Raw genomic sequence first — 17,776 nt, forward strand, 5'->3', positions numbered from 1 at the left:
CAGTAAGCAGGATTGTGTGAATGAAGCAGGACCCACCAGAATATTGTTCAGATGTTGTTCATCTGGTTTTCATCTTTTTTTATTTATTTTTTTATAACACTTTACAATAAGGTGCCATTATGTTAATCTATAAACATTAACTAATAAGCAATGCATTTGTTACAGTATTCATTCATCTTTGTTCACGTTAGTTAATAAAAAATACAACTGCTCATTGTTAGTTCATGTCAGCTCAGGTTTATTAAATAATATTAAAAGATAGTCTTTGATTTTAATAATGTATTGGTAATTGATAACTTGGAGAACTACATTTTAGAACTACATTAATGCATACACTAATGTTAACAAAAAATGTAAACTTATTGTAAAGTGTTACCTTTTTTAACATTTTAATTCAATTAAGATCATATATTATTTCAGCATCTTACAGTTCCCTTTGCTAGGGTCACCTAGTGGGCCTTGGTGCCCTTGTCGTCATTTACTCATCCTTGCCATTCCAAACCTCTATGACTTTTTTTTATTTAGAAGAATTTTGGTGACCAAACAGTTTTGGTTTCCATTGACTAATGTATTGCTATTTTAGGTTTTGTAATCCTACTGGTATATTTCAAAGAAGTTCAGTCAGCCAGTGGAATGGCTTTGGGTTCCAATTGGGTACAGTTTTGATGGGGTTAGGATTTGGCGCGACTCCGGTCTCCTGGTTGAAAAACTCTGGATTAAAATGAATCAGAGAAAAAGATTGTCCGCCCCCATCCGGCAGCAGCTGGGAGTTTAATTACCACACCTGATTTATGCATGATTAACACACGGCTATAACTTACCTTTGGCGCCAAAGCACTGCCATAAGTTTCCTCTACTTTTCACCAAACAGGCTTGATATCACAGCAGAATGGATGTGCGTTACTCTGGCGGGAGCATATGGTATATTTCTCCGTCATCAATAATTCACGCGAAATGAGCAAAAATTAGTCGGCCCGGTTACTGCCGAGTTTGTTCCGCATTAATTTTGCCGACATGTTCTAAATGGGGTCGTTAGGCTGAAAACAAAGTGCCTCTCTCTTTTTCTCTCCGTGTATTTAAAAGAGAGAATTGCTTAGTGAGAGTCTTGTTCACGATCTTACACCTGCTCTCTTTGTAAATAAGAATATTGTTTACAACCCATTGCAGGCTATGAAGTTACGTGACTGATTATCAAATTTAGTTCTAATTGAGAAATACTTCACACCCTGCCATAATAAAGAGAGAGATCTGCCATGCAATCCTAACCGATTTTTGCAGCAAGGCATGCTTTAAATGATCGTTGCAAAGATGGAATTGTCGTCTGCACAGACGCACAGACACACACACACACACACACACGGTCATATAGGCCTACGTCTGTATAAACCTACACAATCCTTAGTGCTTCTACATATTGTTGGCTTAACCTCGCATGGCCCTAATCTTTCTGTGCACCGGCTGCTGCTCTAGTGGCACTCTGTCACTCACAGTCTATGAGGTTCAGCTGAGCAAGAAAAGGAAAAGAAAAGAACAGGAACAATAAGGTGAGAAAATGTCCCTCTCAGTCCAGGCTGGCTCAAGTGCCGGCCGTGTGAGTGAAGAAGAGAGCTGGAGGTGGAGGACCATTAGACCACAGGGATTATTAGATTTTTAGGGGAGGTATGACCCCTCCTGTCCTCTCTTCTGACACCCACACTCATTCATGCACACCTAACCTGCCATGCCAAATGTAATGAATAGACTCTGACATTGTGGCAGAATTGGATGTTTGAGAATTGTGCTACCCTGTTACATGGTGAGAGAGAAAGAGAGGCTCGGGGAGCAAAGGTCTGGAATGTCACCTTCCGTCATGATTCCTAGATGATTTCTAGAGAGGTTTTATTGTTCCGAATGGAATAGCTACTACTTACTAAATGTTGTGCAGTATACACTCTGGATGGGCATATATAAAATGGATATTGTTTGTATTAATTATTTTCATAATTAATTTATATACAGTATTTTAGTAATGTATTATTTAGGCCAATCATTTAGACAAAATATAAATAATTTAAAATAAAATATTATAAATATTATATTTAAATTATTATAAGAATTATATTATAGTATACTATAAAATTCAATACTATTTTGTTTAAATAAAAACTGAAACGCTGAAAACTAAAATCAGTCTTATTTAGGCATCCTAACATTATAATGTACCATATGGAAAATGTATATTTATTTAGAGATTTGAAAATTATTTTATTTAGCGGTGTTATTAAATTATTACTGGTTATAAAAATTATATTTAAATGAGCGTTAGATGATGGCAATGTTAATCTAATGTGAAATGATCATGAACAATATCCACCTATTTCGACACATACTGATCATACTGATTACTGATACATGTTCAATAAATAAATAAATCTAAAATCTAAATCATAAAGTATATTGGCTGAAAACAAATAAATATATGTTAAATATATGTACTTCTTACTATTTCTTTAAATAGTATGTAAACAGCAGGCATTATTCCACAATAATGTCATCACATGGCATTTGAGTCACATATGACCATCATCTTGGAAATAAAAAAAAAAGGTTATTTGGCATTTTTAATTCAGATTTGTGTAAAAGTCTTAATTTTGACTTTCTGATAAGTCCAGGAAAAAGACTTTTTAAAAAAAGGGATTGCGCTTTACACAATAGAAATTAAAGACTGAAATGGTTTTGCACATTGCATTCATTTGTGGGATAGCCTATTGATATAGCATGCTCTGTTGTATACTGCATATTTGGACAAAAGTACTAGATTGGACTTTTTTAATGCCAATTTGCATACTTTGCACAGTATATGCTGTTGAAGTAATAAAGAGTATGTTTGTAATCTATTCTGAACATAGCCAGCAGCTCAGCTCACATGTATTTCCTCCTGCTCTGCTGTTGTGGAGGAATTCATGCATTGAAAGAGAGTGGAGAACACAAGGTCTCATTAATTTACCAATGTGGTTAGTTAAGCTCAGTCACATATGAAAAAGAGCTTAAATCATTTGCCTAGCTTTGCATAGTTCACACCCTCTGCTCATATCACTAAATACTCACTAAACCATACAAAGCTGGCGAAACTTTTACCGCTCCATTGGCGCATACAGTAGATTTCAGTCAGCGTACGGGTTTGTCATTAAACACAGGCTAATGTGAAAGAGTCTAAGCCATCAGCCCACACCTGCTACAGTATGTAGCCAGCTTTCTCGAAAATGCCAAAAGTGATTGGTGTTTGTAACAGTGCCAAAGACGCCTTTATTTTGTGTAAAATTTCTTGATTTTTGTGCTTCTGCAAGGTTGTTTTGGGTATAGTATAAAAACGGAAAATTTCTCTGAATAAATCAGTCTTAACAAATTCTACATTTGAAGATGCAGTGTGTAGGGGAAATGCAAATAGGCCTATGAAGGTTGTACAAAAACAGAGTGTACAAAAGCAAACACAGGCAGTTAAATGTCAATTGTAAAGTACAGGACAGGCATCAACCATGTGTGAGAGTTCAAGATGGTGTTTGTGTTGCTGTGGTAGGGGGTTATAATGTGATGAGACTAGAGGGTTCAGAGTTAAATGTGTTGGAACAAATGCCTTTCATTGTCATTGATTGTTTTAATTGAACAGGATGAGAATGGGCCATTCTTTTTGCTGAAGCCTGTGGGTAAAAGGGCTAACAAATCTTTAAGACAGGTATGATGGAAAAAGTCACACAGAGAAAATTGCATTTGAATGGACCATTATTGTACATACATGCAGATTGTTCAAAATGAGATTAATGGACATGTATTGCTCAAAACGTTTATACTGAATATTGACTCTTTCTCTCTCTCCTAGACACTCTCTGTCAGGTGAATGTCACTTCACTGCTGGGAAATTTAACGTTGCTTTTAACCTGTGCTGCCGTGTAATTACCTTGACATTTACCCTTCATTAAATCAACTCTACAGCAGCCATTTTATTTTTCCTGTCTCTCCACATTGAGACAGACGCCAGTAATTATACATGCTAATAATTAGAAACAGTGGGCTGTGAAATGCAGAGCAAATACTGTAATTTCCCATGATTCCTGACCTCCCCTGCGTCGTTCATTATTTTTGTGGCGAGAGAGAGAGTTGAAGGGCAGAAATACGATTAGAGAACTGTGCGATGAGACCGAGTGAATGAGTCGGTGACAAGGGGAACGCCTGCTACTCCTCTCATTTCGTCCAACGCTTCCGTTATTAATACAACTGCCGGGGAATTGGTGCAATGGTGGATGGCGGCGGTAACGATCCACCAGGGACTCGTCAATCAAACTTCCCAATGCCACCCCGAATTGAAATTTCATCTGCATTTGAATTAGCAACATTATTCGCCAATTTACCTCAGAGTGAACATTTTTCCATTGGAGATGGAATTAAATTAGAAAATGAGTGAGTCTTTAATTTCCAGATTATTAATCACAGAATATAATTCACCTCCACATACCTTAAGGGCAACCACATTATCCTAAGTGCCATTTTATCTCCTGACCGTGAAGCTGATGCCCTGATGGCGAGGTGTCATACAAATCTAGTTTTTCAGAAGCAGATGATAAAAGAATACATCTCGCTCCATCATGGAAGACATAATATTAGCAGCACTTCCTGCCTGAGAGCTTATTTGACATGAAATTGGGTAGTTTTTAACCTATAAATGCCGCAGTAAAATTACTTTTCTGTAAGTGGGGAAAGTCAGCATAATTTGAGATTTATTCTGATGGGAAATGGGTCATGTACAAAGACCGTTCAAAGGGACTGGCTTAGCTTCAGCTGAATGGAAGTCTTGAACTAGCAAAATAGTCAAGCACTAGATTTAGAGGTTGATTTAATTGATTTTATGCTTATTCTTGGCCTGTTGTGATACCACAGCAGCCATACTAACCAAACCTTCTGGGCATGCTTAGAGTCCTGTATGAATGTGTAACCTTTGTATCATTTTTATTATTACTGTTGTTATTTCATCTATAAATATTTCTTTTTTTGTAAATAATGAATAACATTAAATACATTTATAAATAATTAATATAATATTATTTACTAGACAATACATTTTAAATAATTAAAAAACATATATGTTTTAATAAAATAATTATTTTACAAACACCCATGATATCTACACTATTATGCAGTAAAACACCTGTTACAGTACACCAAAACTCACACATTTGTCAATCATTATTTCTCTAGTTTATTACTTTTTAGCATTTAAGTGCTTGTTGGTTGAGGTTGTTGATGGTTCTACTGTTATGACCACTTCCATTGAAATATGCTTTTTGTTGTAGATAAATGAAAAACATGAAGCGTACAGAACCGGAATTGGTGCAGTAAATTCTCTATATGATTTTGCATGGTGTTCGAACAGAATCTATGTCTGAAAATGGCTGTTTATTTAAAAGGTTTTCTTTTCTCCATGGTGAATTCAGGCAGAATTTGAACCATGACATAGCGGAGGGCAGCGCTGCCGTCAGACTGAACTTAATGCCAGGCAGTAATGGTGGCTCTTAGTCAAACCTGAAGTCCTGGGGTACCACAGCGCTCCCTGTGCAGGTGTGCATGAATATTAATGTTAATACTTTTAAAGCATTACAGACTTAAATGTGACAGAGCAGCTAGCGGCTAATCACAGATAAAAGCCCATTACAACTCTAACTACTGCTCTGTCTGTGGACTGAGCCACTCTGAAGGTCAGTTTGAAATGTTTCAAATCAGAAAACGCGAATACGATACTGACTTTAACTCTAGGTTTTATAGACTCACATTATGAAAATGGTCTTGTTTAAAATAGTACATAAATTGTTCCTAGTTGTGCTAATGGCTATGATGTGCTAAAGCTAATGTGCATGGTATGTTTGCTGTTCAGAGAGTTTATTCAGTTTGACTTTAGGACAGCTTGGAAACTTTACCTGGCAAGAGATAAATAACACAATCATTAGGAGGTGAATATGAAAAAACAGCATCTCATTAAATCTTGTCTTTAAAGGCTGTGTTGTGATGTTGAAACATGCATGTGTAAAAGACCAAATCAGATTGATAAAACAAGGTAAGAGGTCTAATAAGTTTTTGTCAAATTGACTGTTCTTGTTTGACAGGCGTTTGAAGGAGACGCATCAACATGCAAAAGATTGGGGTCAGTTATTTATTTATTTTTATTTTATTATTGAAGGATTAATACTTTTATAATTATAGTAATTATGCATCCTTCAGGAGCCAGTCTAATGGCCACTGCTTTTGAATCTCTCTCTCTCTCTCTCTCTCTCTCTCTCTCTCTCTCTCTCTCTCTCTCTCTCTCTGCACAACTGTTTTCAACATTAATAGTGATTTCTGAAGGACCAAATGACACTGAAGACTAAATAAATGGCTGCTGAAAATTCAGCTTTGCTATTACAGGAATAAATAGAAAATTTATTTGAAATTAAAAAATATTTCACAGTATTACTGTTTTTACTGTATTTATGATCAGTTAAATGAAGCCTTGACAGACCCTAAACTTTTGAACTGTAGTGTATTTCTATCTAATCTAACATAAATCTTATCTAATCTAAATGTAGTCAGGTTTATAAATTATAAAAATTATTATTAAACCAGTTTATTTTGATGTTACCGGCACATTTTTAGATTACCTGACAGTGCATCATAAATGCAATATATGCTTCTGAATGAGAGAAAACATTTTCTGTGACAGTTACGTCCTGTAAATAAATAACCAAGCTCATGAACAAGTCAGTAGATTCAGTACATCCATTAGAATTAATTTGTGAAGAATTGGAGATTTTGTTGTATTTAGCCCTGATCAGTTTGATCAAGGATTGTTAAAGCTCATCAGATGCCCCACAGTTTTGTTGAAAAGAGTGTTTGTCTCAAAAAGACATAGATAGTTTTCATGAATTGTGATCTTAGGTGGATAAATGAGAGAATTATCCAAACCACTGAGCTAGGGAATACTCTGTAAAGAAATATAGATAGAAATATAGGCAAGAAGGGCAAGAGCGTATAACAGATAAACAAAGGCTTATATATACGTCCAGCAGAGCGAGGGGAGATGTCACACAGCATGTAGGAATACAATCTAAAGCAAGCGCTACACTCCATCGCTAAAAAGAGATTAAGACCTCATGGGGTCAGTTGCAGAGAGATAACACACAACAAACAGCTCTTACAGCTAACGCCTCCCGACTTTAAGAACAGCAGGCGGCTTCACGAGACACCGCGCCACAACAATCCATCACCGCGAGGACGTGCTTGCCAACACGATAGTATGACAAATGATGGCTGGCTTGATTGAAACCTGACAAAATTACCTTTTATTTTATAATAATGTCTGGCAGCAAAGCCCAGCCCACGATAAACACAGATCCATCACCTGACTGTCAGCGACCGACTCTCTGTAATGGCTGATCAGCGAGTTTAGCCTTCAAGACTCCAAACTTACCAGCAAACTGTCAACACGAGCCCATACCGCCCCGACACTGACAAATACTCACCCTGACAGGGCCACAAATCACGCGCTGAAGAGTTTTAAAACTCAATATTCACTGGCCACGCATCTGCGGCGCTCTTGTTAAAAGTGTATTACGGCGGCCTCAGCTACCAACACACTCTTTATTATTACTGTATTGACAGCGACTATAATAAAGTTGTGTTTTTGGAAAGCTCGGAAGATGGGAAAGGCAGGAACGAGGGAGAAAGACAGCCTGAGAGGGGGTAAAAAAGCAATAGCTATAATGACAAAGGTCCCTTCTCTGGAATATGGTGAAATGGCTCATTGATTGAAAAATGTTATGGTAAAAAAAAAAAAAAGAAAAAAAAAAGTGAAAATGTTGTGATTGATGACTCTTTCTCTCTTTAATTCCTAGCCTCAGCCCTGAAATACACTAGCAATAATACAGAAAATGACTTTGCCTCTCACTCGCAACTGTACACATGTATTGAGTTATCCGTTTCGGACCCGTCCTAATTCAAACCAACCAGATTATCGCACCGCATCATAATTATCATTGGCTTTTGTTGTCACGTCTGTTTTTTGTCACATTTGTTGACTGAATTATACATTGGTTATTGTTAATATCATATGTAGTTTTATTAATGGCATAGTTAACCCAAAAAGGAAAATTGGGTCATTTACTCACTCCCATGTCATTCCAAACCTGTATGACTTTCTTTCTTCTGCAGAACACAAAGGATTTGGGTGTTTTGGACCCCGTTGACTTAAATTATGGACAAATACAGTCAAAACATTCTTTAAAACATCTTTTTGAGTTCCACATAAGAAAATATCCCAGTAACACTTTATAAGTATACAGCAATAAAGTACTTACAAATAATTTGCATTAGCTTTTAATTAATTCATAGTTTATATACTGTAGTCTCTACATTATTAATGGATAATATATAATAGGCTATATACAAATAGTGAGTTCTTCATTCATTGTCACTGTAATAAACTAAATATGTAAAGAGTTAGATAATGTTTTATATGCTTTAACACCTTATTAACCTTCTATTAACACCTTAAGTAGTTTAGATTAGGTCACAGAAAATCGGAAAATTGCATTAAGTGCTTTAAACTAACCTTGGGCATTAATTGCATTAGTATTAAGTGTTCCTTAAAATATTTACACTAAGATACACTGAGCATATATAGCCTAATAGTGGTTCCCTTTTAAAGTGTTTAGTTCGGGGGATAAGGTTAATATATATGATCTCTTAATCCTCTTAACCTTATCCCCAAAGCTAAACATAACCACTTTAACATAAAAAAATAAAAATAAAAATAAAATAAATAACATAATGCTATCAATATGTCAATACTGTATGTTTTTGTGTCTATGCAAATGTATGTCTGGTAGAAATGCATACAGTTGTGTTCAGAATTATTGGCACCCCTGGTAAATATGATCAAAGATGGCTGTAAAAAATAAACCTGCATTGTGTAATCGCAATATGCTTTAGAGATATTTTACTCATAAAAAATTCTAGGGGTGCCAATAATTGTGGCCGACGTGTTTTGGAGAAAAACATTATGTAGTTATAAACATCATGTAATTTTCCTCCCACTTTCTATTCTTTTACTTCAGTGAAAAATGTGATATTTGCACATTTTTGGAATGAAGGATAAAAAGGATAAACAATGCAGATTTATTTTTACAGCCATATTTGATCATATTTACCAGGGGTACCAATCATTCTGGCCACAACTGTACAAATGCTCATGAGATCACGTTAAAATGCATCAGGTAGGGTTAGGGGATAGAATATACAGTCTTTTACAGTATAAAATCATTATTTCTACGGAAAGTCCCCATAAAACATAGAAACCCAGCGTGTGCGTGTGTGTGTGTGTGTGTGTGTGTGTGTGTGTGTGTGTGTGTGTGTCTGTGTGCTTAATGTATTTGTTAATATTTTAGGAACACAAAATGAATGCAATTAATGTCCAATAAAGGTTGGTTTAAAGCGCTTAATTAATGACGTTTTCAGATTTTCTGTGACCTACTCTAAAGTGAAACTATTTACTCCTAAAAATCATTAACAACTCCTTTAGCACTGGTTGAAAATACTGTTCATCACTTATGATCACATATGTTTAATAATGCATATATCACACAAGTTGTTGACAAAGTATAATTTTTTTTCTAACTCTTTACATGTTAATTAATTAATCAAAACTAATTTTGTTGATTACAGTGACAATAAATTAAGAACTCACTATTTGCATAGCCTATTAATATATTAAACATGTAGAGACTACAATATATAAACTATGAATTAACTGTAAAGTAATAGTTTGCAAATGATTTGTAAGTACTTTATTACGGTATTATAAAGTTTTATCAATATCTCACACAGGTTTGGAATGACATGACAGAAATGTAATTTTTACCCCTTCTATCCCTTTGATTAAATGTTGTAAATATGTAGATTTATTGGTTGTTTTAGCCCTATGATAACATTCCCATGCTTGAGCATCATCTCTAATCGTAGTGTAGTGCTCATCGTGGTTAAACCACGGCGGCCACATAAGCTCTGTCACACTCTGGATACGGCCCACTAAGTGTGCTTAAGGCTCATTGTTAACATAAGGCCAAATCTGTAATATAGCATGGACAATTAAGTGCACAATTTTTGTATAAATGCAAAATCCTTCACTGTGAATAATTCAGTCAGCCCTCTCCAGCTCGTTTAATAGAATGGCGGGAGAGTGAGGGAGCTCATTTGGCCGTGCAGCCGGGTTTAATTAGATTTTATGATGTATGGTATTGCTAATTCGGTGGCCCTCTGTGCGCTGTCTAAGGCGGCCCTTTGCTCTCTAGCTCGGCTGTCGCGGACCCATTTTTAACCGTATTGAAAAATTCAGGCTTTATTATCGCCCAGCTCACTCACTCCACCCAATCAGAGCGCAAAGTAATGAGCTGCTTAACTCTCTCTCCCTTTACCTCCATATCTAATTCCCTCCCTCTAAAGGAAAAGCACGAAAAGACAAGAATGAGGGAGGAGTGCATTGGCTATTGAGTTAAGAGGTTAGTAAAAATGAAATGAAAAGGACAAGAAGTTAATGGAAAAAGAAAAGAGGAGCTTGCCGATAACGGACAACTGAAGTGGGAATGAGTGACTGGAAGAAGGTAGTAAAAGAAGTGGATGAGGTAATGAAGAGATGGGAAGTTAAAAATGTGAGGGGGGTGGGGGGTGGGAGATAGAACGACATTGATGTCCCAGCGTCAACAACCTCGCCGCATTAGAACTAGCGGTACTGATTCATGAGGGAACTTTCTACAAGCCTGTAGCCATTAGCCCACAGTTCCTGCGGCTGTCAACGGGCCGCGGCCGAGGCTGGCTAATGCACTGTTCCTGCATGAGCTACCAGCCTAATACATCTCACTCGAAGAAAGGTCACCACTGGAAGGCAAACAGATTGGGGGGAAACACAGCAGGATAGCGGGGCATGGGAAGTGGGGGTGCAAAGAGTCTCTGACCTGGTGCCAACACACATACACACGTACAGTATGTGCATGAACAAACATTTCCTTGGCTATTCTAGAATAAACCTTTCTAGCTGTCTAGGTCAACAACAGCATTATAATTTTCCCAGAAAAGGATAAATGTATCATAGGGAGAATTAAGAGGAATAGATGGAAAAGTGCAATCTGACAAGGCTGGTAAGAAGAGAGAGAGTGTGTGTTAGAAATGAGATGAATGTGGCAGAAATTAAATTAAAGGTGTAAAAATTAGATTAACGGTCAAAGGTGTCAAAACTTCAGTTAATGAAAAATATCTTTCAACTCCTCTAATTACTTGTCTCCTCAAGCAGGTAACGGCAGGTGAGAGATTAAATGAGATTCCTGGACCGATGAACAGCTCATTGCAGCACTCCTGATATTTCTGTGTTCTAATATTTTGGAATGTTGGAAAAAGTGTAACATTTTTCATGTATTTATATGAACTGTAGGACACGTTAGGGGATTTTTCTTAATCAGCTTTTCCCCGCTTAAAATTTTGGCAAAAAAAAAAAAAAGAGTAATATAATATTATTTTTCTAAATTATATCTTGAATTAAGTTTATTTGTCTTACTCAATTGGCAAATAGTTGCATTTTGATTTAACCATTAACCTCACTACATATTGTTAGATTTGTTTTATATACAGAAAAAAAATTAAATGGTAATGGATGATCTTGATTTATAATAGATGCAGTTTTTCTTTATATTCTCTTCATATTGAATGCAGTTTTACTTCTCAAAATGTTTTATTGCATTTACATTTTTCTATATTTTTATACTTTAAAACCTTTACTGACATTCAAAATAAAATACTGATTAAGTGATTTTATTTCTTATTTATTCGTTTATTTTGTAACATCTAGAGAGAAAACACACACAGGTTTGGTACCCATTGGGGAAGTCCGCTGCCTGGCACTGAACCAATGCAAAAGCCACATTAAAACCTACCAACCTCAAAATCTAACAGTAATCCATTTACAACTAATCAAACATTTACAGAAGTACAGCTCCAGCCAGAGAGAATGATTCATCAACCACAAACCCCATGTTCCCTTTCACCCCACATCTCGTTATTCACACTGTATCTCAATCTACCTATGCAAATGAGTCGCGAGGGCCGTAGAGAGGGAGAGAGAATGATAAACAAATATTCATCCATCCTGCTGAGGAAATTAGAGGAAAGAAGGCTAGACAGAGATTTGGGCCTGGTTATAATGCCAGGTTTGTGAGTGAGCGAGTGTGTGTGTGTGTGTGTGTGTGTGTGTGTGCGTGCGTATGTCACTTTCTCTTGCTCTCTCCATCTTTAGCGTGTGAATTATGCATATGGCAGTAGCCTGTCAGCACCGTCGAGGTGAATTAACTGAGCACGTCGCAGCTTTCGTTATAAATCCCACAGCCTGGTTTTGTACCCATTTTCCCAACATTCTGTATACCTGTGCGATGACGGATTAACGCGCTGTTCAGATTAATGTCACCGCCCCGCGCCAAGTTCACTAGTGGGTAGATGTAGGGGGGGTAGATGTGTGAACCCCAGGCCCTTAGATTGAGAGACCTCAATTTTTTGAGAGACAGGCTCACCCCTTCTGTATGGTAATCCTCTGGTGGGGTCACCACAGGCTAGGCGGCTGTGACTGTTCCCCCATTACGGGCCCCATTTGTATATCAGGTTGTAATTACACCGCGCCTGCCCTCAGGCCTACATTGACCGATCTCACCTTTCAGAAATATACGATTCAAACACAATATAATTATGGCTGTATTAAATGACTAATGAATTCACATGCTGCTAAGTTCCCTCCGCAGCCGTCATTTGTAAATATTTCAGACGTAATTCTTTGAAAATTTATTCTTCAGAAGCCGATATGAAATAAGGGAGGGTTTACCTCTTAAAGGTCTCCATTTTTTTTTTTTTTTTTTCTCGTAGCCTCTAACTCTCCGATACAGACGCGAAAACATCTTGTCCCAAAACTCTTCTGTGGTTACTGAAATTTCCACGCTTATCATAAAGTCAGAGTGTGGCAGGTTATTATGCTAAAGGCCATTTCCAGTGTTGCTCAGCTTTAAATGGTTAAAATCAGGGAGCTGTTTTGAAATAAAAATCCGCTGCCTTCTCATACACCCTAGACGCGTATAATGCTCCTGAAGGTGGCGGCGGCCAATTCTTTCTCCCTCAGAATAAAGTGTACCCTTTTTTATTTGAGATGAAAATGTCAGTAATTTATGTAAGATTGATGATGTCTTACATTTGTACCCAATAAATGAAAAATAGATGAGCCCAGAGTTCTTTCGTTTAATATTTAAGGCAATATTAAAGCCTCTGTACAGCCAGTGGAAGTAGTTTTATTTAAGAGGAATAAGACTATTGGGCATTGTTTGCTGAGCACTTCATGTTTATTTGATGGGATTTTTGTGGCTTTCTGAGGAATTCAGACGCTATGGAAATCGCACAGTACATCTAAAACTACTCTGTGCTTTTTATATAGCTGGCATTTTAGAAGTTTGTGTGTCTTCATATCTGTCTGAATACACCTACACCTTAAGTTATGTTTGTTTATTCTCCCTGCACTGCAAAAAAATGAAAAAAATGGTGACTTCACTGTGTAAGATGTGTATATATATGTATACTTAGGGGTGTAACGATACCTCATGTCACGATTCGACATGATATGATATTTTTGCGATACTCCAAGACATAAAAGGTTAACAAAAAATGAACTGTTGATTTAAAATGCTTAATTATTACATTGGGTGTGGAAATGAATAGGCTTGGACTTGGTGCTAGTAACCCAATGAACAGGACATTAGTGACACCAGAATAAAGATTCTGAAGCTGAAAACAGAATTATTTTAGACGAATATGCTTGCACACTTTCACTGACTAGATATATTTAAAATAATGTGGGCCCCTTTTAAGACATTTGGCATTATCAGGACCCACAAATATTCCCCCAATGCATTATTAGTTAGTTCGGGTTAGTTTTAAGGTATTCTAACAAGAAAATCAGACACAGCTGAGAGAGTTTTCACAATAGCCCAACAAGGATTTTGCCCCTGTACCTACAAACTTTTTTTTTTTTTATACACAATCATAATTCAAGTTTTAAAAAAGAGATCATCCTCTGAGCCAGTAATAGCGCATCTTCTTGAGGAGTTCATGAATGTCAATTGCTCGAAAACGGACTCATTCATAATGAACAGCACCTAATTTCGTCCTCCGAGAGCTGCATTAGTCAATAAACTGCTGTACTTCTGAGGTATTTGCTTGATATAGATGTATCTCGAAGCAATCAGGCCTGCCATGGAGTTGAGTAGTACTTCTCACTCTAGTGCTGGCTAACTGCCTTATTCATTCTAAGTGCAGAACAACGGCGGGTGCTAGTCTCTCCCGCATAAGGAAATTAAATCAAGCCTCAAAATCTGTACCCCTAGCAGGCAAAATAAAAAGACCCCCCCCCCTCTCTCTCTCTCTCTCTCATGGCTCTAAAATGGGACTTTACAAGCTTGATTCTGGGCCTCCGCGTTATTTGATTAACGTCAATTTGCCGGTGTTTGAACCGTACATCAGAAGGGCGAGTGGCAGCAAGTCAGCCGCATGATCAGGCCTCTACACACACACACTTGAGCATGAGGCCTGCAATCAGCCACAGCTGAGGAACAAGTGGCCCAAACACAGCTGTCTGTCGGCCCACACCCGCCCCAATAATAACGAGCAGGAGCTCGGCATTTTCACAGAGATTAAAAAAATGAGTTAAGAGAGGAGGTGGGAAGGGGGAGGGAGAGAACTAGAGAGATCTTAGCGCTGCCGTGACAGACAAAGCGAATGCACTCTATGAGAAAACGAGTGCGTTGTAAAGTGGAGCGGTCTAATGCAGCCAGATGGAGAGAGAGCTGGATGGTGACCAAGGTTATATAAGCTTCTAGAGTTTGAGAGATCTGATTGGTGGGATCAACACTTTGGCACAGAGAATGAACGGATCTAATGAGTGCTATCTGCAAAATGGCCTCCTGTAGAACTTCAATGGGTTTGTCCTATTATTGCAGACGTAGTCCTCGTGGAAAGACAGAGGTGGAGGATGGCCCACTCAAAGCACAGCCGTCGCACTCCATCTTGGTTATCACATGCAGTCAAAATACTGAATCCTGGCGATCGCTGTCGCTATGATGTTGTTCACCCTCTTGGGTTGCGCGTTTTACATAAAACAACTGTAGCGCGTCTCGTGATTTTGTAATGTATGCCTCACAGGGCTTGCATGTACATTGTAAAACAATTGGAAAGTGCTAGTAAATTTCACAAACAATTACAAAGAAACAACTTGGAATTAAATTACATTTTTATGTACCGAAACTGAAATAGTACTTTCTTGTAAAATGTACTCCAGTATTTATAACTTTGAAAACATTTTTTTACAGTGAAGTTATATCGAAGATTTTTTATTTAAATAAAATCTGTACGTTAAGCTCAATAGACTGGACTTGTTTAATTTTGATTACCACAGAAATGTATTTTGACTTATTCCTCCAACAAAAATCTGGGTTGCAGTGAGGCCCTTACAAGGAAAGTGAGTGGGTCTAACACTAAAATAATAAAGTACTCACTGTTTCAAAAGTTTAGTCACAAGAAGTTAGCAATATGTGTGTTTACACTATTGTAGTGTGCAAAAAAAGGCCTACTTTTCAGGGTAAAGTTGCAAAATAAGCAATTTTGCAATGCCACAAACCCTAAAATTACTATTAAAAACAATTATTTAAACAGCTTTATACCTAAAAAAATATATATTTTTTTGTAATAAAGATTATGCTACCAAATTCTGGCAATTGACCTGAACCTGGAATATTCCTTAAAGAGTTTAAATCCTTAAGCCTGACCTCATCCATTAACCTCGGGTGAAGAAGAGGTTCGGCTTGCTAACCAGCGTAGCCTCGGGCTCTACTTTACCATAGCTGCAGCTGACTGTGTACGCGCTGTTGTGTTATGCTGGCGTCCGCGACCACCAGATGGGTTCCATGTTGTAATTCACTCGTTGATACCCCCTATTGGCTTATTCAGATGATATTAACTGACAGTCATTTGCTTACGGGACACAAATTAAATCATCCGGTGGCATTAAGGAGCTCTCTGCGGGCTCTAGAGAATAAATACAGCACTATGAGAGATTTTGTTGCGTGATTTAAGGAATGAAAGCAATTGATTGAGCTGGCGCACTGCAGCTGTGTCCAATAACACAAAGCAGGTCTGTAATATATACATATATTTATATTTTTACGTCTCGTGTCAGTTTTACTGCACAGTTGTGTAGTTTCGAAGCCGGTACACATACCTAGATTTTACAGTCAGTTGTGATTATGACGGATGTCTTCAAGCAGGCCGTGCTGGCATGTTCGATCTGGACACCATGGCACAAAGGGCCTGCCCTCAGCACAGCTGATATGAATTACCCACAGGTAAAGCAGAACAATCACGAAAAGAACTGTGGCCCGTCCATTGCTGCAGCATTTACAAGAAATCAATATCAATACTTAATGTAAGCTGGGTGAAAAATGAGCCAGCATAGAGAGGGCATAATAACAGAACAAATGAAAGACCTTGGAGTGTCTCCCCTCCCGTTGGGGAACGAGGGGAAAGGGGGATGGAGAAAATAGGAGAAAAAGAGGAGAGGACAGAAATTCTACTTAAGGGGTGCGTTGTTTGTATTCACAAAACAAGTGAAATGCTACTGATCGTTTTATGTAAAGTCACATCTAAATTTGGACTGTGAGGCCTGCAGTAACTGTCGAGCTGTATTGTAGTAGAATTTTCGATGATGCTGAGAACTTTGTGTTGAAACTTTCTGCCATGTTTAAAACATTTATTCCATTTGAAGGAATTCAGTATACAGTGTATGTTGTGAATATACATTTCAGTATATGAATATGTAATACCTGATATTGTTTGACGTGCCCACTGAAGTGCATTGAAACGCGCAGCATTATTCAATGTGTTGACGTAATTTCCACCGAAACAGGAAGACAGGGTGGGACATAGCCAATAGTAATAAAATATAGACAATAAAATAGCCAATAGTGTTTCATCTATATTACAGCTCGGCCAGAGCCGTTGAGCTTGGTAAGCTTCAGTTTTCTCCTAATCTCCTCCATATCTCTTTAAAATATAGCATTCTGTGCAGAATTGAATAATGGGTCCGATACGTTTTCTGGTCTGCTCCGACTCGTGCATATGTTCCTCTCTGTTCTATCATGTCCTGGACCAGAGCAGACTGTATAGTGCACTATATATGTGCCATTCACCATATAGAAAATAGTAAATGTGTGATCAAGTGACCGATTTTAGCCGCAGCTAAAAAGGAGCGGGACGTTTTAGATTCTAGAGAGCATTTGATTGGATAGAAAATGAGAAGCTGAAGTGCTGAGTGATGAAATCATTTATCCATATTGGCGGAAGTGAGAGACTGAAAGTTTTGAATCTTCTAAATGCTAATTTTGCTTTTGGAGCACACTAGCTTATAAATAACAGTAAGGCAAACATATTCTTACTAAAAAGCCAAAAAACTTCAATTTTGATTTCATGGGGACTTTAAGCTATACATGCACTTTTTCATTCCAAGGGTTGATTTTTTTTTTTATTAAATCCAATTACCAAATTTCTACTTTTTTCATGACTTAATTTATTTTTGCTACTTTTCATTCATTACGATTTTTAATTCTAAAATATGTTTTAAAAAAAATCTTGAATAATCATGATTGAT

The sequence above is a fragment of the Rutilus rutilus genome (genome assembly GCF_951802725.1).
Source record: "Rutilus rutilus genome assembly, chromosome: 21".
Taxonomy (NCBI): Eukaryota; Metazoa; Chordata; class Actinopteri; order Cypriniformes; family Leuciscidae; genus Rutilus; species Rutilus rutilus.